Source organism: Panthera tigris, chromosome D1 (assembly GCF_018350195.1).
Source record: "Panthera tigris isolate Pti1 chromosome D1, P.tigris_Pti1_mat1.1, whole genome shotgun sequence".
NCBI classification, from domain to species: Eukaryota; Metazoa; Chordata; class Mammalia; order Carnivora; family Felidae; genus Panthera; species Panthera tigris.
The window spans coordinates 12501645-12528330 of NC_056669.1; the positions used below are offsets into that span (position 1 = coordinate 12501645).

Consider the following 26686-nt stretch of genomic DNA (forward strand, 5'->3'; position numbering starts at 1 on the left):
GGGGAGGACAGGATAGCTGACGGGCTTATCAGAATATGCTTATGTTGTAAAACGTTATATATTAAGTGCCCTTAAAGAAAGCTGGTCATGTTAACTGAGTGGGGAGGTCGAGTTGGTAGCTTTTGTTTTGCTGAGCACTGAATATGAATTTTGGAAGGAGAAACTCCTTCAGGATTGAATTGCTCTGCACAATAAGGAAGAGATGACCTGACAAAACTAGGTACTGTGGAAGGGAAAGAGAAGGAGGTATAGAGGAGAAAGAGGTAAGGGAGAGAAAGGGAGAGAGCACAGCTCTATCTGTATGTTTATGGTAGTGTGGTCAGAGACAACAGAAATCAGATTACATGCATTTTAAATAGCTTGCATTGGGATACACAATGTAAAGCCCCTCCTACCTGTCCCTTGCCAAATTCTCAGTGAAATCCAGATAGTGCGAAAAGCTTTTGCGTGAATGGATTCCTTTGGTGGAACTCAGAGAGGTTCTATGTTTGAATCTGGTTGGCGCAGATCAGAAACAAGGACTGCACATGCAAAACAGAAGATAGATAACAAAGGGTCAGCTTCTATCTGGTTAATCTTCGGGCAGCCCAAGGTGAAATTGTTTGTTTTATTTTTATGTTTAAAAAATTTATTATTTATTTTGAGAGAGCAAGCAAGCAGGGGAGGGGCAGAGAGAGGGAGAGAATCCCGAGCAGCATCCTCACTGTCAGCACAGAGACTGACTTGGGGCTCAATCCCATGAAATGTGACCTGAGATGAAATCAAGAGCTGGATGCTTAACTGACTTAGCCACCCAGGCGCCACCCCCCACGAAGATGAAATTGTTTTAAATAAGGTGCAATACACAGTTGCAGCCCATATTAAATTACCACCTGTAAGACTGAACTATGGCTTCTTCCAAACTACTGAAGCATGGTTAGAGGGAATGTGTATAGATATTGAATTCTGGGTCTAGATTGGTGTGGAAAGAAAAATAAATCAATGCAAGAGAGAGGACAAGGGGACAGTTAGAACTGTCACACATTACATTGCAGCAGTTTACTTTCTGATCACCAAAACTGTCAATTACTGGAGAATGGGAATAATGTCGCTCTCATTCTTGTATTCCTAGTGCCTAACAGTGTTAGACAAACACATTCATTTAATGAATTCCTTTTAAAACCAAATCTTGCTTTCCACACCAACTTCAATTTTTATTCACTCAAGCTGGATTTTCTCAGAATGTACAGATAGCATAGTTAAACAGGGCAAAAAAAATTAGAGTCAAGGGCTACTTGGAGTCCCCTTCCTCACCACCACTCCAGAAATTGACCCAGGTCTTCTTGCTTTTAAGTGAATTCAGCAATGTGTGAGTTTCACTGTTTGGTCTGATTTATTATTTTTTTTTCTGACCAATAAATCAGTGGGTGTGGATGTTTCATCCATCTTAAATTAAAAAGTACAATTAAATTGCACTTATGAATCTTATACTCTGAACTTCCTCTTCATAGATCTTCAAGCTTATTCTGCTTATTTTAAAATATTTTTTAATATTGTTAAATATTCAGTACTTAGCGAATAGCATCAGGTACCATGGAATGTACTGTATAAAGAGAGTCAACAAAATAAACACTGATATCGATTTAGCGTTCAGTAGTGGAAATACCAAGTTCTTGTTGGTCTCTGAATAAACCTTACTCTCCCATGTCTTTGCCTGAAAGTCTCATCACTTCTTCCCTCTTTTATAGAAAGATTATTTTCAGCTGATTATTTTGAGAAACTGCAGGAACAGGAGAAGCTAGAAGGACTATGCGAGAAAGAGGGCTATTACCAGAGATAACTTTTTCATCTCCGAGATTTATCTGCATGGCAGGGCAAACTCTGTTTACCATACATTTCCTTTGCTTACCTTTCTGTGAATCCCTTCCCTACTTGGAAGCTCCGGACCCCTATCTCTTTCCTTAGCTATCAGGATGGGATATAAACCTCAATTGTCTGGCTGCCATTTGAGTCTCCTATCTCTGCGGAACTTCGGTACATATGTAATTAAATTTTTTGTGTGTTAGTTTGTCTTTTTATTATAGAGGGATCTCTGCCAACAACTTAGATAGGTAGAGGGAAAATTACGTTTCCTCCTCTAAAATTTGGTGACCACGAAAGGATCTCCTGAGAGTCCATACTTGCTCTGGAGCCAGTATATGGGATCCTGGAAAACTGGAAGGAGTCAGCAAAGGGTAAGAATTCCTACCAAAGTTAGCACTTCTGGATCTCTAGCTGTAGTGCCTAGTCAAGAAAGTATGGTAAAAGTTCTGTGTTGTCCCTTCCTTTCCAAATTCAGATTACCAGGAGAAAATCATTTGTGAGAATTTATTCTTTATGTTGTGAGTCTGGTTAAAATTTGTTTTTGGGTACTCAGCGGTTATTGATTCTTTGCCTCCCAGGGATAGCTGTTATTTTCCTGTTTGCCTTGTTCTATGTTCTGAGAACTTGTGTTGGCCTTCTGCCTGGGGCATGCAGGTTGTTGGAGCTGTATGTGTAGGCAGCTTTACTGTCAGGTTGGGGGACCTGAAAATATGGGTAGACAGAAATGTGGGTTGCACATCATTTACAGTTAGCGTCTTACCGACTGTTGCCGGCTCTTAGGGGGAACTAAGTCTTTCTTTTGGCTACTTTTGGGAATGGCTCTGGATCTTGAGAGAGCTGTGTCTCTTGTGCCCTTTTTGGGGATGCCTCTTTAGTTGGTGGTTAAGTCCTAAAAGGCTGAGTCATCTGAGGTATGTCTTTGGTTTAAAAGAAAAAGGTAGGGGGTGGGGGTAGGGAAGCACTTCAATACTGCCAGAAACATTTCTGTCTGTCCTAGTTAAAAGATTTGTTTTTATAGAGCTGTATAGTCAGAAATTGGCCAAATTAGAGGCGAATATCCAGAGTATGATAGGAACACTTTTAAAAGTCCTTCTCTTCTAAGCTAAAACAGAACTATGTACTCAGAGGAGAAAAAGATTCTGCAAGTTTTATAGAAGGATTTATCAAAATATTCTAAAGACACATAGCTCTAAATCTAGAACATAGGAATCTTTTAATTTCTTAGTTGGAAATCTTCTCCCTCATACAAAGAAGAGGAAAAAAATCTATTTGAATGGGTAGGTCAGCCCTCTGGTATCATCCAAGCTGCAATCCAATTCTTTGAGGATTAAAAATAACTGTCCTTAGCTTACAAACAGAGTCTTTATATAACCAGAAATGTGGCTCTAGAAGCAATTCAAAGTCCTCCTAGTCCTCCTAGTCCAACCCCAAACCTCCCTTATTAATCTCAAAATGTTGTAAATATTTTAAAAGATCAGGACACTAAAAACAGAACTTTCCAACACTTAAGAAAGACAACTTTAAATAGTAATTATCATAGATTTCTGATAGTACACAAATATACCCCAAATACCCTAGGATAAAACATATTCTTTCCCTGTCCTTTAAAGATCTAAGTCTTACCGTGTCTTCCAAATGTAAACATTCCATGAGATAACTAAAACACTGCCTGAAATTGCCCGAGATTAAAGGGGAGGAAAAAAAGGAAAAAGAGGGTTTTTAAAATCTAAACTTCTATAAAAGTTCCTTTGTCCCAAATCTAGTTCACAGCCTCCCTAAGATTACTTGTCAAGGGTGAATACAAATCTTAAAAGTCTTTTCCATAAACATAAGTAAAAAAACTTTAACCATCTGAGCAGGTAAATGTGTTCCACCTGTTAGAAACACCATGTGGATTCAACTGTTGTTTATAAAGTAGTGAGTTTTGTATTATTATACCTGACTCATAGCTATTTTTTTTTTTTTTTGAGAGAGGGTGCAAGTGAGCGAGGGAGAGAGAGAGAGCGGGAGAGAAGGGGGCTCACCCAGAGCTCGTATTTTACACAAAGTGGGGCTCGTGCTCACCTGAAGCAGGGCTCAAACTCATGAACTGTGACATCATGACCTGAGTCTAAGTCAGATGCTTAATGACTGAGCTATCCAGACACCCCACATGGCTAACATTTTAGAATGAATGCTACAAGGTCTCAATATCTGTCTCTCTGTTTATATATGTCTGTGGACGTGTGTTATGTATACATATTTTTCTAACTTTGGATGATATAGCCAAAATTAATTTGTAAAAGAGCTCTAACCGGCACAAAGAAAAGGGCTTATATAAACTAAGTATTCCTAAAACTCCCAGAAATAAGAAATTAACCCAAATGTTTTTCAAGTTCACATGATTTGGGATAGTCTTCAGTAAAAAAGCTACTTTATATTAGTTGGCTCGATTAAAATAGGCATGTCTTCAGAGTTATCAGCATTAAATATAATGCAGATATACAATTTTATTCTAACTTAGTTTTGTAATCAAACCCATACTATCTCTGCTACAAAATTTGTCAGCAGGAAAAATTTATGGTTTATGGCTTCATGTAATATCTCATAAAATTTTCGTGAGTAACCTAAACATAACTGTAAAGAGCAAGTGAATTAAATAAAAGTAAAATAAAAACATAAACTTTTCAACAATACATCTACTTAAATATTTCCCCAAATGTCTTTCATGACTTACACCCATAGAGTTTTGCTAAGCTAAATGATAAAAATTCACTGAAAGTCTAGACTTTTAAACTGCAGACACATTATTTATTGAATATAAATGTACCACTTTGGGCTTCCAATTACAGAGGAACTAAAGATATGTGAATCTGTTAGTAGACATGTCATGTGCCACACTAAAAAAATTATACTATGAGGAAGCATATGCTTCTAGAAATTGTAAAATATATTCATATATTTGTCAATCTAAAGAATGCTGATGTAACAGAGACAGTTCAAAATTAGTTTTCACTAGAAATTAAGTTTTTTGAAAGTGAAGCGTTCTAATTAATATATGCAATTAAAACTAAAATTTATAAAAGGAACAACTGTGTATGCAAGGAATGTAGGATGTGTTTTTAGCTGAGAAAATGTATGAGGTATGGAGATGTGTTTTTGTAAGTGAAAAAAAATGTTCCTCTAAAGTTCAATAACTGGTTGTTTCAGAATGAGAAAGAGGAAAATAAATGATAATAAATGGATGTAGTGAGTTGGGAAGAGAGGCATTCTTATCTTGTGTAGTCAAGCTGGGTGTAACTGAAAAATTTTATTGTAAGGTTTTTAATACTAAGATTTATTATTTTTTTATTTTATTTTATTTTTTTTTAACTGTATTTGCTTTTATTGCTGTTATATATTCATGTTTCATAAGTACAGTGTTTGGATGACCACATAGACTATTATTCCAACAGTTTCTCTGAAGAGAAAAAACCATCAAGAAGCATGGAAGTATGCTTCATCTCATTTTCCTCTAATACTAAGATTTAATACGAACAGTGTACTTTTGTAAAACTAAAAATTGTCTTACATCTGCTAAAAGGGCAAAGCTTTCTTGAACTATTGGTACATTCTTGATAAGAGACTGTGAAAGCTCTTCTATACCTTTTAAGGAATCCATCGAGAAAACAAAACATTTGTGTCTTCCTTAAATGAGTTCCTACACTTCATGTTGTCTTTATCAGGTCTTTGATTACTTAAAAAAACCAAACAACCCCAAACTAAGTCTGCTCAAAATTAAAAGAGCTAAGTTTTGCACAGAACTATGTCACCTTCAATATCTGCATTTAAATTATATGTTACTTTTGGGGTGCCTGGGTGGCTCAGTCGGTTGGGTGTCTGACTTTGGCTCAGGTCATGATCTCATGGTTCGATTCATGAGTTCGAGCCCTGCATCGGCCTCTGTGCTAATGGCTCAGAGCCTGGAGCCTGTTTTGGATTCCATGTCTCCCTCTCTCCCTCTCTGCCCCTTCCCTGCTTGTGCTCTCTCAAAAACAAATGAACATTAAAAAAATTTTTCATTGTATGTTACTTTGGCTAAGTACACAGTTAAGTATTGTTTCATGGTGATCTGTTGTCTTATTTGGTCAAGTGTCCAAAATCTTTTGATATTTTGACAAACACCTCAAATTAAAATTCGTTTTATCATTTTGGTTTCTGGACAAATTTTGGGATTTTTAGCAGGATCCCTTAATTTCAAAATATTCATTATTTCTCTTTATAAAAAATAAAAACAAAGTTGTTACACACTTAGGTTTGTTATGTTAAATTACATGGGAAGCATCATCAAAGAAGTGATACTATTTAAGTTTAGATTTGTATGGATTACTAATATTAGCATGCCAGAAATCATATAAAATTCCGAGAAATCCGATATGTCTTGCTATAATATTATCAGATATAATTCTAGTTATTATCTTAAAATATATGTGACAAAATAACCAAATTCCCCTATCAATTGCATTAATATAAACTCTCATCAGATCTTTAACCATGGCCGTTTTTAAAAATTGAAATATAGCCGACATACAATTTTATGTTAGTTTCAGGTATAAAACATGGTGATTTGACAATTATATACATTATGTTACGCTCACCTCCATAGGTGTATTTATCATCTGTCAACATACAATTTTGTTAAAGTACTATTGTCTATATTCCTTGTGCTGTACTTTTTATCCCTATGACTTATTTTATAACTTAAATTGGTACTTCTTAACCCCCTTTACCTATTTTGCTCATCCCCCAGACTCCTCCCTGCTGGTAACCACCAGTTTTTTCTCTGTATTTATTCTTTTTTCCTCTTTTAATTTTTACATTTACATCCAAGTTAGTTAGCATATAGTGCAACAATGATTTCAGGAGTAGATTCCTTAATGCCCCTTACCCATTTAGCCCATCCCCCCCCCCCCCAAATCCTCCAGCAACCCTCTGTTTGGTCTCCGTATTTAAGAATCTCTTAGGTTTTGTCCCCCTCCCTGTTTTTGTACTCTTTTTGCTTCCCTTCCCTTATGTTCATCTGTTTTGTATCTTAAATTCCTTATATGAGTGAAGTCATAGGATATTTGTCTTTCTCTAATTTTGCTTAGTATAATAACCCTCTAGTTCCATCCATATACTCACAAATGGCAAGATTTCATTCTTTTTGATTGTTGAGTAGTACTCCATTGTATGTACATATACCACATTTTCTTCATCCATTCATCCACCAATGGAAATTTGGGTCCTTTTCATACTTTGGCCATTGTTGATAGTGCTGCTATAAATATTGGGGTGCATGTGCCCCTTTGAAACAGCATACCTAGTATAAATACCTAGTAGTGTAATTGCTGGTAGTAGAATAGGGTAGTTCTATTTTTAATTTTTTGAAGAACCTCCATATTGTCTTCCAGATTGGCTGAACCAGTTTGCATTCACACCAGTGGTGCAAAAGTGTTCCTCTTTCTCAGCATCCTCACCAACATGTTTTTGCCTGAGCTGTTGATGTTAGCCATTCTGAGGTAGTATCTCATTGTGATTTTGATTTGTATTTCCTGATGATGAGTGATGTTGAGCATCTTTTCATCTGTCAGCCATCTGGACGTCTTCTTTGGAGAAGTGTCTATTCATGTCTTTTGTCCATTTCTTCACTGGATTGTTTGTGTTTTGTGTATTGAGTTTGATAAATTCTTTATAGATTTTGGATACTAACCCTTTATCAGATATGTTGTTTGCAAATATCTTCTCCCATTACCTCAGATGCCTTTTAGTTTTGCTCATTGTTTCCTTTGCTGTGCAGAAGCTTTTTATTTTGATGAGGTCCCAATACTTCATTTTTGCTTTTGTTTCCCTTGCCTCCTGACATGTGTTGAGTAAGAAGTTGCTGCAGCCAAGGACAAAGAGGTTTTGCCTGCTTTCTCCTTGAGGATTTTGATGGCTTCCTTACATTGAGGTCTTTCATCCATTTTGAGTTTATTTTTGTGTATGGTGTAAGAAAGTGGTCCAAGTTCATTCTTCTGCATGTCGCTGGCCAGTTTTCCCAGCACCACTTGCTGAAGAGACTGTCTTTATTCCATTGGATATTCTTTCCTGCTTTGTCAAAGATAAGTTGGTCATATGTTTGTGGGTCCATTTGTGGGTTCTCTATTCTGTTCCATTGATCTGAATGTCTGTTTTTGTGCCATTTTTCTCTGTATTTATAATTCTGTTTCTGGTTTGCTCATTGGTTCATTCGTTTTGTTTTTAGATTTCCACAGTTAAGAGATAACATAGGTTATTTGTCTTTCCTTGTGTGACTGATTTCATGTAGCATAAGAGATAAACTTAGGTTCATCTAAGTTTTTGGAAATGGCAAGACCCCATACTTTTTTCTAATACTCCTTTGTGTGTGTGTGTGTGTGTGTTAGATTCCACATAGGTGTAAACATATGGTATTTGTCTTTGATTTATTTTGCTTAGTATAATACCCTCTAAGTCCATCCATGTTGTTTCAAATGGCAAGATCTCATTAATGGCTGGGTAATATTCCTGCATGTGTTTGTATATATATATCACATCACATCTTCTTTATTAACGGACACTTGGGTTGCTTCCATATCTTGGCTATTGAAGATAATGCTGCAAAATATAGGGGTGCATATATCTTTTTAAATTAGTGTTTTCGTTTTCCTTAGGCAAATACCCAGCAATGGATTATCAGATATGGTATTTCTATTTTTAATTTTTGAAGAACTCTTTTATGTAGTGGATGTACAAACTTATATTCCTACCAAAAGTATGTGAAGAGTCTTTCTCCACATCCTTGCCAACACTTATTGTCTTTTTGATACTAGGCATTTGGACGGGTGAGACGTAGTATCTCATTGTGGTTTTGATTTGTATTTCCCTGATGATTAGTGATGTTGAGCATCTTTTCATCTGTCTGCTGGCCACGTGTATATCTTTGGTAAAGTGTCTATTCAATGCCTCTGCCCATTTAAAAAATCATATATTAGGTAGTATGAGTTCTTTATATATTTTGGAAATTACCCCTTTGACATATTATTTGCAAATATCATCTCCCATTCAGTAGATTGCCTCTTCTTTTTGTTGATGGCTTCCTTCATTGTGCCAAAGCCTTTTATTTTGGTTTAGTCCCAGTAAGTTTTTGATTTTGTTTCCTTGGCTTGAGGACACATATCTAGAAAAAAGATTTCTAATGCTGACGTCCAAGAGATTCCTACCTATGTTACCATTAAGGAATATTATGGTTTGAGGTCTCACATTTAGGTGTTAAATCCATTTTGTATTTACTTTTGTGTATAGTGTAAAAAAGTGGTCCAATTTCAGTGTTTTGCATGTAGATACTTAGTTTTTCCAACACCAGTTTTTAAAAGACTGTCATTTCTCTATTGTATATTTTCCCACCTTTATTATAGATTAATTGCCAGTGTAAGCATAGGTTTATTTCTGGGCTATTCTGTTCCATTTATATGTGTGTCTGTGTTTATGCCAGTACCATACTGTTTTGAATACTATAGCTTTGGAGTGTATCTTGAAATCTGGAATTGTGGTACCTTCAGCTTTGTTTTTATTTTTCATGACTGCTTTAGCAACTCAGGTACTTTTGTGGTTCCAAAGAAATTTTAGGACTATTTGTGCTAGTTCTGTATTTTATTGTTTTTGTTGTAATTGTAAATTGGATTATCTTTATTTTTGCTACTTCATTACAGTATACAAATGCCACAGATGTCCATATATTAATTTCGTGTCCTGCAAATTTACCGAATTCATTTATTAGTTCTAATAGTTTTTTGGTGGATTCTTAAGGTTTTCTCTATATAGTATCATGTCATCTGTAAATAGTGCAGTTTAACTTGTTTCTTATCAGTTTGGATGCCTTTTATTTCTTTTTCTTATCTGATTGTTGTGGTTAGGACTTCCAGTACTATGTTGAACAAAAGTGGTAATGGTGGACATCCTTGTTTTGTTTCTGATCTTAGAGGAAAGGCTATTAGTTTATCACCATTGAGTATGATGTTAACTGTGGTGGTTCATATATAGCTTTTATTATGTTAAGGTGTGTTCTCTCTAAAACTACTTTGGTGAGAGTTTTTATCATAATTGTTCTATTTTGTCAAATGGGAAGAAAATCTCGATTGTGGTGAATGGTTCTTTTAATGTATTATTGAATTCAGTTTGTTAATACTTTGTTGAGTATTTTTGCATCTATGTTAACTAGGAATATTAGCCTCCATTTTTTTTTTTGCAGTGTCTTTTGTTTCCATAGCATGGTAATGGTAACATAAAATGAATTTGAAACTCTTCTTTCCTCTTCCATTTTTTTGAAATGTGAAAAACTAAGTATTAACTCTTCTTTAAATGTTGGTAGAATTCACCTGTGAATCTGTTTGGTCCTGCTTTTGTATGTTTGTCTGTTAGGAGTTTTTTGATCACCGATTTAATATTGTTACTAGTAATTGGTCTGTTCAGATTTTCTATTCCCTCCTTATTCAGTTTTGGAAGATCGTATGTCTCTAAAAATGTATCCAGTACTTGTAGGTTGTCCAATATGTTAACATACAATTTTTCATAATAATCTCCTGTAATCCTTTCTATTTCTGTGATGTCAGTTGTTACTTTTCCTTTTTCATTTCTCATTATATTTGAGTCCTCTCTGTTTTTATTGATGAGTCTGGCTAAATGTTAACAAGTGTCTATTTTATTTCTTTTTTCAAACTAGTTCTTGGTTTCATTTTTTCTGTGTTTTTTTTTTTTTTTACTTTCATTCATTTCTGCTTTGATCTTTATTACTGTCTTCCATTTAATAACTTTGGGGTTGTTTGTTATTTTTCTAGTTCCCTTGAGTGTAAAGTCAGATTGAGATTTCTTTTTTGTTTCTTGAGATAGGCCCGTATCACTCTAAACTTCCCACTTAGAAATGCTTTTGCTGTATCTCAAAGATTTTGGACTGTTGTGTTTTTGTCTTCATGAATTTTTCCTCTTGACTTCTTCATTGACTCATTGCTTATGTAGCATGTTGTTTAGCCTCCATGTGTTTGTGTTTTTTTCCAGTTTTATTCTTGTAATTGATTTCTACCTTCAAACATTGTGTTCAGAGAGTATTTGGTATCATTTCAGTCTTCTTAAATTTATCAAGATCTGTCTTGTCGCCTAACATATGATCTGTCTTGGAGAATGTTTCATGTGTACTTGAAAAGATTGTGTATTCTGATGTTTTTGGATGCAGTGTTCTGTGTGTGTGTGTGTGTGCATATGTGTATTTTTTAAGTTTATCTGGTCTAATGTGTTGTTCAAAGCCATTGTTTCCTTATTGGTTTTCTATGTGTGTAATCTTTTCATTGATGTAAGTTGGGTGTTAAAGTTTCCTACTATTATCATATTAATGTCAATTTCTCTCTCCCTTTATGTCTGCTAATATTTGGTTTATGTGTTTAGGTGCTCTTGTGTTGGATACAAAGATATTTATAACTATTACATGCCCTTGTTGGATTAATCCCTTTATCATTATGTAGTGCCCTTATCTCTTGCTACAGTCTGTCTTTTAAAGTATGCATTATCTGTTATAGGTATTGCTACCCTGGAATTTTTAAAATTTTACTTCCATTTGGGTGAAATATCTTTTTCCATCCCTTCATTTTTGGTCTGTAAGTATCTTTAAGTCTGAAGTGAGTCTCTTAGCAGTTTTGTTTTAATCCATTTGGTCACTCTATGTCTTGATTAGAGCATTTAGACCATTTAAAGTAATTAATGATAGTTATGTACTTATTTCCATTTTGCTGTTTCTTTTTGTTTTGCCCAGTTTCTTTGCGATAGATGACCGTATATAGTGTTATGTTTGGATTCATTTTTCTTTACTATTATCATTTTTGTATATCTATTCTGAGATTTGGTTTGTGGTTACCATGAGGTTTATATTTAACATCTTGCATATATTCCAGTCTATTTTAAGTTGATGGTCACTTAAATTAGAACACATCGTAAAAGAACTACATTTTAACCTCCCTTCCTTATTTGTGTTGTCATATTTTGTATCTTTTTATTGAGTCCTCTTATCTGTTTTCTGATATAATTAATTTTACTTTTGTCTCTTAACATTCATATCAGCTTTACAAGTGATTGATCTAGTATCTTTACTGTATGTTTGCTTTACTCATAAAATTTTTAAAAATAATTTTCTTACTTGTAATTATTTTTTTCCCCTTAAAAAAAACTCCTTTTCTTTTCAGTCTGGTTTAGTGGTGATGAACTCCTTTAGCTTTCATTTGGGAAAATCTTTCTCCTTCAATATTGTGATACTCTTGCTGGGCAGAGTATTCTTGGTTATAGGTTTTTCCCTTTCGGCACTTTGATGTCATGTCAATGCCTTCTGGCCTACAAAGCTTCTGCTGAAAAATCAGCTGATAGTCTTGTGGGAGTTTAGCCATGTCCATTTTTTTTTTCTTTTGGCATTAAAGACAGATTTGTTTTACTCTGATATTTTTTTCCAGGAGATTCATGGAAAGGTCTCTAACAAGTACATTGTTCTGATAACTTTCCAATTGTACTACTGAAGTGGATAAGAATTTACAGAACTCTAATGTTGGAAACCTGCTAACAAAAGATCAAGATCAACATGAATTAATTACATGGAACTGAATATACTGATGAGGATAATTGTAATTATTTATGACTTTTTCTTTGAAACATTTGCTGGTTTGTAATGCTTTGCTTTTCCAGATACAAGGAAGTCTTTTTCCCTTTTTTCTCAAGCTTTCTATGACTTACAGTAATTTGGTAAATTATACCTTGGAGAACAAAAATGAAACAGTTGCTTTTTCTCCATTTCCCCCAGAATTCAGAAACTCTTAGAGTGTTCTCATTTTTGTGGCAATATAGTTATTTGTGTAAGTTCAATAAAAATATGTTTTTCCTGTAACAGGACACACTTGGAAACATTGGTCATATTACCAAGTCTTTGACTGTTATCTTTGAGAATAATGGCCATAGGATCATATATGACCAGACAATTTTAAGGAACTACAATTGACTTTATAGAGCCAATAAATTCACTTTGGAAAATTGGGCTGTTTTCTTGCTTAGTTGGTTCCTTACATCCTTACCAGGTGAGTAGGGAAGGTCACTTCCTGGTAGCTTCAGGTACCTCAGGATATTTTGGGCACCTTGAGAAGAATCAGCCCAAATCTATAGATATTATAGGCAAATTCTAATGGCAAGTCCTTGAATTGGATTCCTAGCCTTAAGAGGCTTTTAAAAGCCCAATCTGAGATTACAAGTTCCAGAAAAGCCCATATGGTTATTTTCTATTTCAAAGAGCCTATATTCACTATTCTTGCTGTACTTTCCTAAATAATCAGGCCAAGTGTAATGAGACTAGAATAATTTGTTTGCAAAATCAGTCTTAGATTATCTCTGGTAGAAATAGGGGTGACTACAGAAAGAAAAAATTATGTTTCAATGGGAAACTATAGCACACATTTGTGGATATTAGATTCTAGACCTATTCATTGTTTTTAAGATTTTCTTATCCATCCATAAGCTGGACTGGATCCTAAATTCTTCTAGCTTCTTCAAATATCTGGCAACATCTCTCCAAACCAACATTTTCAATTTTTTCCCTACCCATCTGACTTGAGGTCACTAAGAACAAAGACTGCTTTTTTTCCCTGCAAGGAGAAACTGGACAACTTTATATAAACTTCAGTGAAATCACCACAGCAGCTCATGTATGGGGAATTTTTGTGCTTTTGCAGTGTGAGACACTCACAAAGATCACCAGAGACATTCAAACTGCAAACCAAGAAAATCTCTCCAATTGTCACTGCCTACCTTCATTTCATTTGAAGAGGCTTTCAGCCCAACATCTAGAAATCTTACTGACTAGCTTTCCTCTGTACTCAGAATAGATTTATAGTCTGCTCCAACCATTAAGCATTGTTTTTCTCTTGTTCTCAGAGAAATGCCTCTTTTTAAATACTATTTGCTGGCACCATATAGGCCTAACTTTGGGAGCCCACTTGCATCACCACTTTCTAATGAGATAAAGCCCTGTAACTGAACTGACCTATTCTCACGACTATTGAAATGACCTGTTCTCAGGAGTTAGAGACTGATTCAATGAGATAGGGAGCAGTCTGCCAACTCATCTTCTGAACTGTGAAAATTCTTGAAAGCTTCAAAGATGGGAATAAAGAGTATGAGAATATGCCACTCCCAAATATACTTTTTTTGACATAATTCCCAGACCCTTTATTTCCTTCCTTAGCCTAGAAGTATAAATCCACATACTGCAAGTGGTATTGGCATAGTAAAAACTTGCTCAATGAAAAAAGAATCATGAGCAACCTTGGCCATAGAGTCCAAGGATTTTGTTGGGCAGCTGTTGCTTTAGCAGCAGGTTCTGCAGTATCTTTAAGAATTAAGGAAAAGCCTTAATTAAAAGAATTAAAAGAATTAAGGATCATAGCCTCATTTGCACTTACTCCTAGTGAGGGGCATACATATTTGCCAAAGGAAGCACATTTTGAATTACAAATGCCTCCTGGTAATTCCCATTTGAATCTGTGGCTTGAGACTAAAACGGTGACAGCTGTGGGGACCAGTAAAACTTTAGGAGATGTAGACTACGTAGATGGTTTTATTCTGGTCATCCTGGCCTTATGTCCCTTATGTACAGAGCCTTGATGCAAGTTTCTCTGTGTTTGGGTTGTTAACCAGTGACAGGGAAATTAATCTCAAGGTTTAGGGAACCTAACATGGTGGATAGAGGGCTGAGTTTGTTCCAGAGAAACAAGGTTTTTGAAAATCAGGGAGACATCTGTGACAGGCAGAACTACAGGATCAACAGCATTGTGGCAAATCCAACAGTTATTTGGAGATTAACTTACCCCCTTGCAATGGCCTGAGAGATGTTAAATGTGGACAAAAGAATCATAAAGATCTTCATGGTGTTAGAATTTGGAAAACGGTGGTTAGAGAGTGAAGAAGGAATGAAAAGAAGCATTTTGATATCACATCATGGGAGGAGGCTGTCTACTTCAGTGTCGACTATTTCTTTTCCTAGTCAATGTGATTTTTGAGGTCTCCACCATTTGCACAGGACCAGATATCAGGAAGAGCATTCTTCAGTTGTGAAATATGCACATAAAGTTTAACACATTGTAATTTAGCAGCATTGTCAGTGGTCAAAAATACTTGGTAGGGTCCTTTCCGTGAATCTCACTTTTGCAAAAGCATCAGAATAAAGCAAAACTGTTTGTAAATGACAAGACGTAAACGTGTCTATGGTGAAAGACCTGATAAAACTTCATTATAATGGAATTGACAAGGAAATTTGGTTATTTCTGTGACATACAACATTTTAAGGTAATAACTCGAATTATGAGTGATAACATTATACCAGGGCATATCAGATTTTTAGGTATTTCACACAATTTTTAGAACTATTATAACATGCATCCATACAAATATAACCTAAGTGTTTATCACCACTCGTTTGACAATGCTTCTCATGTAGCTTCACGTAACAAACCTAAATAATTTAACATCTCTTTTATAATGTCAAATATAAATCTTTTGAGATTGTTCAGGGACTCTGTGGAAATCCCAAAGTTACTCTGAGGTCAAAAAGACTGCATTTAGAATTTAATTTGGGAAAGCTGTCAAAATGTCAAAAGATTAGGACATTTGGCTAACAGGATCAAAGAACATTATAAAATAATAGATAATTATCTATTTAATTCATGTGAAAATAGATTTTAAAGACAGATACAGAAGGTTACACAGTAGTGAACCAAAGTTAGCTCTTTTAATACCGTAAAGACTGAGTTTTCTTAAGTAATCAAAGCCGTGATAAAAACAACACAAAGCACAGTAAATTATTTTGGTAAGACCAAAATCATTGCTTTCCAAGAAGATTACCCAAAAGGTTTAAAAAACACACACAACTTTTCCAATATCTTATCTAGATTAGACCAACAGGCCAAGAAAACTTTGTGCTATTAACAGAGAATAAAACAAATCCTAATTTTGCACTAGCATATTGACACTAAAACTCACTTAAAAAAAAAACTTTAAGTCCATTCTAATCTTAGCCAGCTTGACCACATATAACACTCCTTTTCCAAGATTCTTTTTCTACAAAACTTACACAACTTTTTAGATCCATTCATAATTTGTCTTGTCTTTTTCCTTTTTATAATTCTGGAACAATCAATTTTACTTATCTTACCTATTTTTCATACACAGTTGTTTCCCTTCACCCATATTATTTCTTTTTTTTTAGTGTTTATTTGAGAGAGACAGAGACAGAAAGAAAGAAAGAAAAAAAGAATGAATGTAAGAAAGGAAGAAAGAAAGAATCCAAAGCAGGTTTTGCAGTGTGAGCACAGAGCCCCATGCAAGGCTCGAACCCAAAAACTATGAGGTCATGACCTCAGCTGAAGTCAGACACTTAACAGATTGAGCCACCAGGAGTCCCACGCCCTTATTATTTCTAAATAGTTTCAGTTACATATATTAATTAGCATTCTTAACCCTTAGAATGCTTAATTCCCGGTTCAAACTAAGAAGTAAATGTGGACTATTACACCGCATTCTGTGGACGGGTAAATTTATAAATACATTTTCTAATATCTAGAAATAAATTCTTCCTCATACTACATTTTTTAATGTGGCACAAAAATGTTTCCTAACAGACCCAAATATCTGTAGTTCTTCTGTAAAAGGAAGCCAAAGTGGACAAACCTATCTTCAGTGATATTTCAATATCTTGTATTTGGAAATGATCTAGGTATTTAATGACTATATCATTTAACTTACCTCCATGTAACTTAAAAATTTCAAGTTACTAAAAAGATTTGGAAACTATTTATAAGTAGATGTACCATAAAACCTAACCATTGTTGAAAATTTCACATAAACTTTTATCTTACTTACATCTATTTACTTATTCTTAACAATGATGTTTACGTTACTGCAAGATTTATGAGATATTAAACAGCTAATCATCATCTTAAGTTATTTTTCTTGTTGATAAGTTCCCTAACAGAGATCATGAAGTAATTTAATCATTAGTAAACTTAAGTAGAAGCTGTATGTCTGCATTATATTTAATGCTGATAACTCTAAAGACACACCTATTTTGATGAAACCAACAAACTTAAACTAGCCTTTATTTATTGAAGATTATCCTGGATCACATGAACTTGAACAACATTTGGGTAGTTTCTATGTTCCTGAGAGAATATTTAATTTAAGCCAATCAAATAGAGTTCACAAATCAATTTTGGCAGTATCATCCAGAGGTAAAAAAAAAAAAAAAAAAAAAAGTCATATGACTATGTAACATACATTGATATGTGTATTTAACAGACATACCTAAACATAGAGATACCAACATAGATCTTATAGCTTTTGTTTTAAAATTTTAGCCATGCATGAGACAGGTATAATCATGGGAAGTTAACTAGTTTATTTAAAAAAAAATAACAGTTGTATCTAAATTATGTTTCTGGCAGATGGAATAAGTTCAGGTTAATTGCTCAGATGGCTTAAACTTTTCACTATTTGTGTTGAAGATTTTTAAGATTTTTATTTGCTTACTTTCCCAATAGCCTTCCCTTTCCTTCCCTTTCTTTTCCTTCTGATAAAAATTACTTCTCTGAAGTCTGCATTTCAAAGCGTTGGCCCTCATTTCTGACAGAAAGCAGGGTAGAATATTTATATCTCAAAGGCACACAAAAAAGAATGAAAGTTCCTCCAAGAAGGACTTTTGTTTCCTAAGACCAGAACTTTTACAGTATCTACAAGCCTTTTGAGATAAATAGGGGAAGTTTGGGGGCCGGTGAAAAGGACAGGTAGGCTTTTTTTGTGTGTGTTCTTGTAAAGACTCAATTTGTAAGACAAGTTGTACAAGTTGTCCTCAATTTTTAGGACAGTTATTTTTAATTCCTCAAAGAACTGGGTTGCAACCTGAATGATAAGATGGAAATCAAAAGATTCCTATGTTCTAGATTTAGGGCTGTTTGGGGAATGTTTTCATAAGTCCTCCCACAAAGGTTTCAGAGTATTGTTCTTTCCCTCTGGGGTCACAGCTTCATCTTGGATGAGGGGAGAAGGCCTTTAAAAAAAAAGTTCCTATCAGGTCCTATCAGCTGCCAGTTTGGCCAACTTTTGACCAGAAAGCTACTGAAGAGAAATCCTTTTGAATATCTTGCAAGGTTTCAGCCACTGCAACAGTAAATATTCCTGGCAGTGTTAAATAACTTCATAGACATGAGAAGTGTCCCCAAAGAGGGTGCAAAATATACTACTCTCCCAAGACCAAAGATAACCAAAAGAAAGACAGTCAGTTCCACCTTCGAGCTGCAACAGCTGGTAGGAACCTACCAGCAAATGGAGTACAGCCCAAATCTCTGTTCAGCCATATCTAGCTGGAAGTGGGGTGTGACCCACATTTCCATCCATCCATCCATATCTGTGGGCCCCTCAACCTGATGGTTGTCAAGCTAAATCCTCAGGACATAAAATGAGACAAACAAGAAGGCAATAGCTGTCTCTGAAGCAGAAAATGTATACAACCAGTGGGTACCAAAAAGCAAATTCCTAAATCCCAACTCAAGATCTAATTCTTCCAAATATTTTTTACCTGCAAATCTGAATTTGGAAAAGAAGAGATCATGTGAAATGTGACCGTTCTCTCTCAATCAGGCACTATCGGTAGAGATCTGGCAGAGCTGACTTTGGTAAGAATTACTCTTTGCAGGCTTCTGCCAGTTTTCGCAGGATCCCATATGCAGACTCTGGAGTGAGTAAGGTTGTCCCAGCAAGTGTCATTCTGGGCACCAGAAACTTAGAAGAGGAAAAATAATTTTCCTTCTACCCTTTATGGTAAGTGCTTCCCTGAGACTCCTTTTTTCCTAGGGTAGCTTCTAAATGTTTATCTACCTTAGAAGTTCTCCACCGTGGCTACTGTAATTTGTGATTATTTTTGATAAGGTTAACTTGTTGGTTCAGCCTTAAAATTGTATTCACCTAAGACCTCATGCTAGACCCAGTCCAGCCCCAGCCCCAAGTTCAGTTTCTAAGTCAGAGCCGGTCCAACTCCAGCCTGTTTCTGTAACCAGTGGGGAAAGAAATGCTCAAATAAAGTCTGAAAGTTCATAAATAACTGCAGAACTAGCATAAGAAAGGGACTTACCTACAACCACTAGTGGCTGCAAGAAGGCAGTGGGTCCCAGGGGCTCAGTGGGTACTTTTGCTTGTTTGCTCCTGAGGGCTCAGAGGTTTCATTCAGTTGCTTCTTCTGACACTAGAACTGTTAAAGGTAAACTGAGGCATATTACAATACTTGAGAGTTTATCTGAGCCAAAAATTAATTTGAATCTGGCAGTATCCAATGTAGCAGACAGAAAAGGGCTCCGAGGAACTGTATAAAATGAAAAACTTTTATAGGCAGAAAGGAGTGGGAATAAGGAAGTTACTATAGTAGACACAAAAGAAGATTGGTTTTTGCAAGGTTACTTTTCTTTCAGGGATGGCAAGGGTCTATCAGGCAGATTACCAAAATTGAGCTGATGAGGGAATTACTAATTGATTTAAGATTCCATTTCTGGGAGAGCTGAAACTTTAAGTCTGGGTTTGGTGACATAGGACTTAGCATAAACGATTCCATTTTGGGCCCAATGTCATTTTTGTTTTTTAAAAAGAAAAAGAAACTTGTTTGTAGATAATTTCATTGATTCCAAAAATCAATGACTCACCTAGATTCTACTCCTGAACTTGAGCTCTGCATATGCGAATTTCATCAGAATGTTTCCACGTGGAAATCCTCACCTTCACCAGCAGGGGCGTGCAGGCTCATACTAGCTTGTGAGAGCTTATTGTGCTCATCTTTTCCCAATTCCTGTGCCATGACATCATCTTGATAGCCTGAAAGTGACCATGAGGGATAGATTTACATTATGGGAAGCAGCAATTCCTGCAAACAGGTTTTTCTCCTACCCCTTACCCCTCAGAAAGCAAGTTTATTAGTGCCCTACTGCTTATAGGAATCTCAAAGTCAACTTGTCCAAGTGGAATGTTTTCTATTCTTTTGCTTCTTCCTTTAAACCCTGATAAACTAACCCTTATCTATCTTAATTAGAAAGTTAAGGAAATTAACTACTTAAGGAAGATAGCAACTACCTAGCCATAGTTCAGCTGGCACTAGTCCAACCCATGTCTTGTCAATTCTTCACAAATTTATTGTCTAAAAGATGCCGACGCTTTCTGTTTTGGTTACTTTTTTGGGTATTCATTCTCTTGTGAAGACACCCCTGTACATGTAAAAATTCAAAAAAAATTTGTGTGCCTTTCTCTTGTTACTGTCAGTTTAATTTTCAGACTAAACCAGTGACCTAAAGAGAGTTGAGGAAAACCTTTCCTCCCCAACACCTGAGAAACACAGTATTTCCCAGCGTCCATTGTGTTTGGGTGTGGCCATGGGACTGAGTTCTCTGAAGTGGAATATAGACAAAGGGTGATGTGTGCCATATCCTGGCCTTTCCCTTAAGGCCATAATATAGTTCCTCCATGCTCTCTTTTCTCTTCCTACTTGATCCAAACTAAATAGGGCAGCAGCCTGGCTTTGACCATGGGGGTGACAAAATCCTAACACAGTTCTTAAAACTTCTTTGTAACATGGTCCCTTTTGGCAGTCTGGTGAAGCCCTTGGATCTCTTCTGCACATAATGTTTTTAAACACATGAAATGTAGAGGATTGTAACAAAAGTTAATTATGTTGAAGTACAGTTATCAACATTTTAAATGACTTAATTATATAGTTATAAACACATTAAATATTTAGCAGCTGAGAATAATTTATGATAATTTAAGAGTGATGTTAGGTGTGAGTGATATTTCCAGATTCTGTAATAACTGAATTGTGATATCAAAATATCTGTGATTTCCATTGGTGACTGGGTCACAGGGACTGTCAATGCTACTGTGATTTGTTGTCACTATTTAAAATTAAAGAGATGACTCAACTTCATTTAGAAGCTAGTGAATATAAAGATGTAATTTTTTTCCCCATTCAAGTTTAAAAATTAACTAAATTCTGTCTGTAGGACGATTTGGGTCTCCATTGGTCTTAGGTTAAGACCACTGGCAGTGGATAACAGCTTCCATGACGGATGCCTGGCTTCCTAGATGACCTCAAGGATCAGAACCTGCCTGAACAGTTACATGAGTGAGAAACAAACCCCTGTCCTGTTTGAGTTATCATATTTTGGGAGTTTTTTTTCCCCCAGCAGTTCAACCTGCCTACATCTACTAAGTATCTCCCCAATTTTAAGTCTTTTTTCCATCAGTACTATTGCTGAGGTATTGCTTAGGAATTGTAACAGAGGTTTCTTTTTTTTTTTTGTAGCTTTTTTTGTGATATAACTTGTATACAACACGTTCATTCTAAGTGAACAGTTTTATGAGCATTAACACATGTATACATTCGTATAGAATCAACATATGAAGTATTACCATTACCCCATCAAGTTCCCTTGTGCCATTTCCCAGTCAACTCTGCCCCCTCCTTGCTCCCACCTACTGTGCTTTCCTATTTTTATAGTGTTTTTCTTTCTGTATACATCCACAACAAAGACGATCAGAAGTGGCCATACTGGGAAGCTCTGACTTGTTCTCATTGTTATTTTCATACTTCCCCATATTTGATTAAATGTATAATGTTTGGTGTAGGATATTTGCTGTTTTTAGTGCTTTCTACTGGATTAAGAAAGCTGTCTTCTCAGAAGAATTAAAACTGTCACTATTTGCAGATGACAAGATACTATATAGAGAAAACCCTAAAAAGTCCAATAAGTGAATTCAGTAAAGTTTCAGGATACAAAATTATATACAGAAATCTGTTGTGTTTTTATATACTAATAATGAATTAGCAGAAAAAGAAACTGAAGCAATTTCATTTATCCTTGCATCACAAAGAATAAAATGCCTAGGAATATTTACCCAAGGAAGTGAAAGACCTGTATTCTGAAAACTATAAGACATTAATAAAAGACATTGAATATGACACAGCCAAATGAAACGATATACCATGCTCATAGATTGGAAAAATTAATATTAAAATGTACACACTACCCAAAGCATTTTACAGATTCAATGCAGTTCCTATCAAAGCACCAATAGTATTCTTCACAGAACTGGAACAAATAATAGAATTTTTATGGAACCACAGAAGACCCTGAATAGCCAAAGCAATCTTGAACAACAAAGCCTGAGGTATCACAATCCCAGATTCAAGCCATACGATAATGGTATAGTAACCAAAACACTATGTTACTGACACAAAAATAGATACATAGATCAATGGAACAGAAAGCCCGGAAATAAACCCACTCTTACATGGTCAGTTAATCTATGACAAAGGAGGTGAGAATTTACAATGAGAAAAAGACATCTCTTCAATAACTGGATAGTTATGAGCAAAAGAATGACAGTGGACCACTTTCTTTTTTTTATTATTATTTTACTTATTAAAAAAATTTCTGTTTTACGTTTTATTTATTTTTGATAGACAAAACAAGTGGGGGAGGGGCAGAGAGAAAGAGGGAGACACAGAATCCAAAGCAGGCTCCAGGCTCTGAGCTGTCAGCACAGAGCCTGATGTAGGGCTCGAACTCACAAACCGTGAGATCATGACCTGAGCCAAAGTTAGACACCCAACTGACTGAGCCTCCCAGGCACCCCGACACTGGACCACTTTCTTATACCATATACAAAAATAAAGTCCAAATGGATTAAAAACACATCTGAACCCATAAAACAGAAGACATAGGCATTAATCTCTTGGACACTGGCTTTAGCAACATTTTTCTAGATATGTCTTCCAAGCAAGGGAAATGAAAACAAAACTAAACTATTGGGACTACACCAAAATACAGAACTTTTTCACATTGAAAGAAACCATCAACAAAATAAAAATGGCAACCTATTGGATGTGAGAAGACATTTGCAAATAATATATCTAATAAGGAGTTAATATACAAAATATATAAAGATCTCTTACAACACCAACCCCCCTTCAATAATCTTATTAAAAATAGGCAGAGGACCTGAATAGACATTTTTTCCAAAGAAGACATACAGATGTGCAAGAGACACATGAAAAGATACTCAACATCACTAATCATGAGGAAAATGCGTATCAAAACCACAATGAGATATTACCTTACACCTGTCAGAATTGGTACTATCAACAAGAAATAACAACTGTTGGAGAGGATGTGGAGAAGAGAGAAACCTCATGCACTGTTGGCAGGAAGGTAAATTGGTGCAGCCACTCTACAAAAAACAGTATGGAGGTTCCTCAAAAATTAAAAATAAAAATACCACAAGATCCAGTAATTCTGTTACTGGGTAGCAGAACTTAAAGAAAATGAAAACACTAATTCGAAAAGATATATGTGCCTCTAGGTTTACTGCAGCATTATTTACAATAGCCAGAATATGGAAGCAACCAAATCATCCAATGACAGATGAATGGATAAAGATGATGTGGTACACATACACACAATGGAATATTATTTGACTAAAAAAAAGAAGGAGATCTTGCCAATCATGACAACATAGATAAACCTAGAATATTATGCTAAATAAAATAAGTCAGACAGAGACAAATACCATGTATTTGCACTTATATGTGGAATCTAAAAAACAAAACATAGGAACAAACAAAAGAAAAAGAATTATAAATACAGAGGAGAAACTGGTGGTTGCCAGAAGGGAGGAACATGGCAGGTGGGGTGGGGAATGGGTGAAATAGATGAATGGGTCTAAGAAGTCCAAACTTCCAGTTATAAAATGAACAAGTCACAAAGGTGTTGAATACAGCATAGGGACTATCAGTAATGTGGTAATAACTTTGGGTGACAAATGGTTAACTATACTTATCGTGGGAAGCACTGTGTAATGTATGGGATTGTTAAAGCACTATGTTGTACATATGAAATTAATATAACATTGTATGTCATGTATACTTCAACAAAAAAGGAATCTATCTTCTGGACAACAGCTAAGTGTTTAATGGAAGTTGAATTAGTGGGAGGTGAATTATTCTCAAAGTCTTTCTTTCTGATTATTGAGGTGGTTATATGATTTCTCTCCTTTATTTTTAAATGTTTTCTAAAGCTAAACCACCCTACCTTGCTGGCTTAAACCCAACTGAGTCATAATATATATTGCATTTTTATACATAAGTCTGTTGTACTCTTGGTGAGTATAAAAACAAGTATAATAATTTTTTAATTTAAATTTTATTTAGTTAACATACAGCGCAATATGATAGCATTTTTTCCCCGTGAAATTGTGTATACTTATGTCCCAAGTCTACGCAATCCAATTTGAGTAAATCAGAGGACGTTTCAGTCACGTCCATAAAACAATCACTTTCAGAATTTGGTTTCAGTTTCCTGTGTATCTATGTGTGTGTTTGTATAGGGCCTTAGATGGACTTTAATTTGTATTACTACGAAATGGTTAAGAAATATGCAGTGGATGTGTAATGTGAGACACTACATTGCAGTTAGAAGCAACCTACTACATTTTAATACAACATAGAGGGTTGCTCAACACATTGCTAAGTGAAGAAAGAAGTATTATGAATATTTATCACAAAGTTATTTATGTAAATTAAAACATACACACAAAATACAATATAAGCATACTCCTATATTCAAAGGCGCAAATCAAAAAATCTTCCTGCTTTTGTGACTTTATGACACGTTTTACTTTGGGATGGCTTGCCCTGCACCAATCCAAACTTGATGGGCAGTCAATCCCCAGCTTAGGACCCATCTTTATAGAAATCTTTCCAGAGTAATTCGATACCACATTTATCTCTCCCACATTCCAAATTCCTGTGGCATATTTACACATTTTCCACCCAATGTCTTATATGAAACAAGGTTAAAAAAAAAAAAAGAATCAGCTGGAAGCAGGTATTTTTGACATACTTATTTCTCCAACTAGATGTTAGGTTGAATGACTGTATATATGCTTGCTCCCCATGGAGCACTGGGTACTTTGGATCATTGGTTATTAGAAAAATACATTATTTTCATGCCATGTCAGGAAAACTAGCCTGTCCTTGTTATGAAGAGAGGCTCTTGTAATCATTTTTGTTCACCACATTTTTTCTTCCAAACTTTCCCTTTTTCTTCCTTTCTCTTCCTTGAAAAAAGATTTTGGCATAACATCATTTTTCTAATTCCTTTTTCTTTGCTTTTTCCTCTCCGCTACTGACCACAGGCAAGATTAGAGGTAATGAAGTCTCTATAGTTTTGCTTACTCACCTGTTTTAATGACTTCTTCATCTGGGTAGTTGGAAAAGTGCCTGAGTTCTTAACTGTCTCTTGTGGCTGTACAAAACTTATTTTTTTCTTGTCCATGAAGACGTTTGTTTTCATCCATGTGTATTCACTGTCACTTGGTTTATGATTAACTCAGGGCATAAATTTGAAGAGACAATAAAGAATATGCAGTTAGATGTGATATAATTCCACAGGTTCTGCTAACTGGATATGTCTCAGAAATTCTTTGAGATTCCTGTATCTATCCCCATATGTTACCAGAAGCCCTTGGGAATAGAAATTTCTTAGTTTTAAGACACCTAAGTCCTTGTGGCCATAGTGTAACAATACCCCGCGGCTCTAGTGCATGGTAGAATTTCCTCTGAAAACCTGGAGTCTGAAGATAACTCCACATAAGAGGACACATTGTCAGTGAACACCATGCAGAGACATGGTGGGTGGTTGAGCTATTTCTGTCCTGAGTCTGAAAAGGATCTAATAAATAGGAAGAACTATTTGCTCTGTAAGAGCAATTCATATTTCTGCTGGGGGGGCTCTTCCATACTTCACGCTCTTCCCCACCTAATACTTTCAGTTTTATCATGTGACTATTACTTTAGCTCTGAAACCTAACTCCGACTTCATCTGTCTTTTTATGCCTGGATGCCTAAAACCCCGTACCAATTCCTAAGATTTGGTCCTGAAGATTGTAAGTGATATATATTCAGCCAACATCCTTGGCACAAAACCTTTCAAACTACCTGTGGTGAAAGACAAGTTACTTATTTCCAAACTGTCAGCTACTGTGACTTTTGAAAAAAGTCTTAAAATCTGCATAGATGTCATGGCAATTGAAACTGTTTAGAAAGTTTCAAATACTTACCCTCAGTTTCCATATGGATCTTGATGAGGACCAGTAGAAGCATTCCGTGGGCTGGCACATGGACTGTATGTTTCTGTCTGTGGACCGTAATTTGAGAATCACTGCTGTAAAAGAAAGGCTGTGAGAGAAGAGAGGTGGTAGAAACACCCTCCAAGACAAGACATCACAGTAGAAAAGTCTTTGCTAGGGAGCATGAGAAGACAAGGCAGGGTTTATCTAAGCATTCTCATATCCCTATATCCCCTTTACACATTTTAGGCCTTTGACATAAAGTACAGCCATATTTACTGTATTGATAAATTCGTTTATGTGTATGACAATGAAGAACTAAACCATTGTACTATACCATGTACATACATTAATTCACTCATTTATTTGTCCAACATTAACCTGATACCTATAATGTTTTAGGTGCTAGTGATTCAGATATGAATAATAAAACATTATCCTTCATCTTAAGAATATCATAATCTAGTTATCCCAAGGTTTTAATCTTTTATGGCATTAACAACATATTCCTAGAACAGCCCATCCTACCCAGAGTTTTATTTGCCTCACAGATATTCCTGTGTCTAGACATTCCCTGAAGACAATATACCATTCTAGTGACTCAAGTTTC

The 26686-nt window shown here is 35.5% G+C and overlaps 1 long non-coding RNA gene across 1 annotated transcript; it reads right to left on the reverse strand.

Annotated features, from left to right (window-relative positions):
• Positions 1-401: 401 nt before the first annotated feature.
• On the reverse strand, positions 402-26128 carry LOC122231359. The gene is made up of 5 exons (XR_006208562.1): positions 26068-26128; positions 25188-25320; positions 19602-19770; positions 19040-19156; positions 402-521 (listed from the first exon to the last, which is right to left on the reverse strand). It is a non-coding gene; the product is annotated as an uncharacterized LOC122231359 (long non-coding RNA).
• Between the last annotated feature and the right edge of the window lie 558 nt (positions 26129-26686).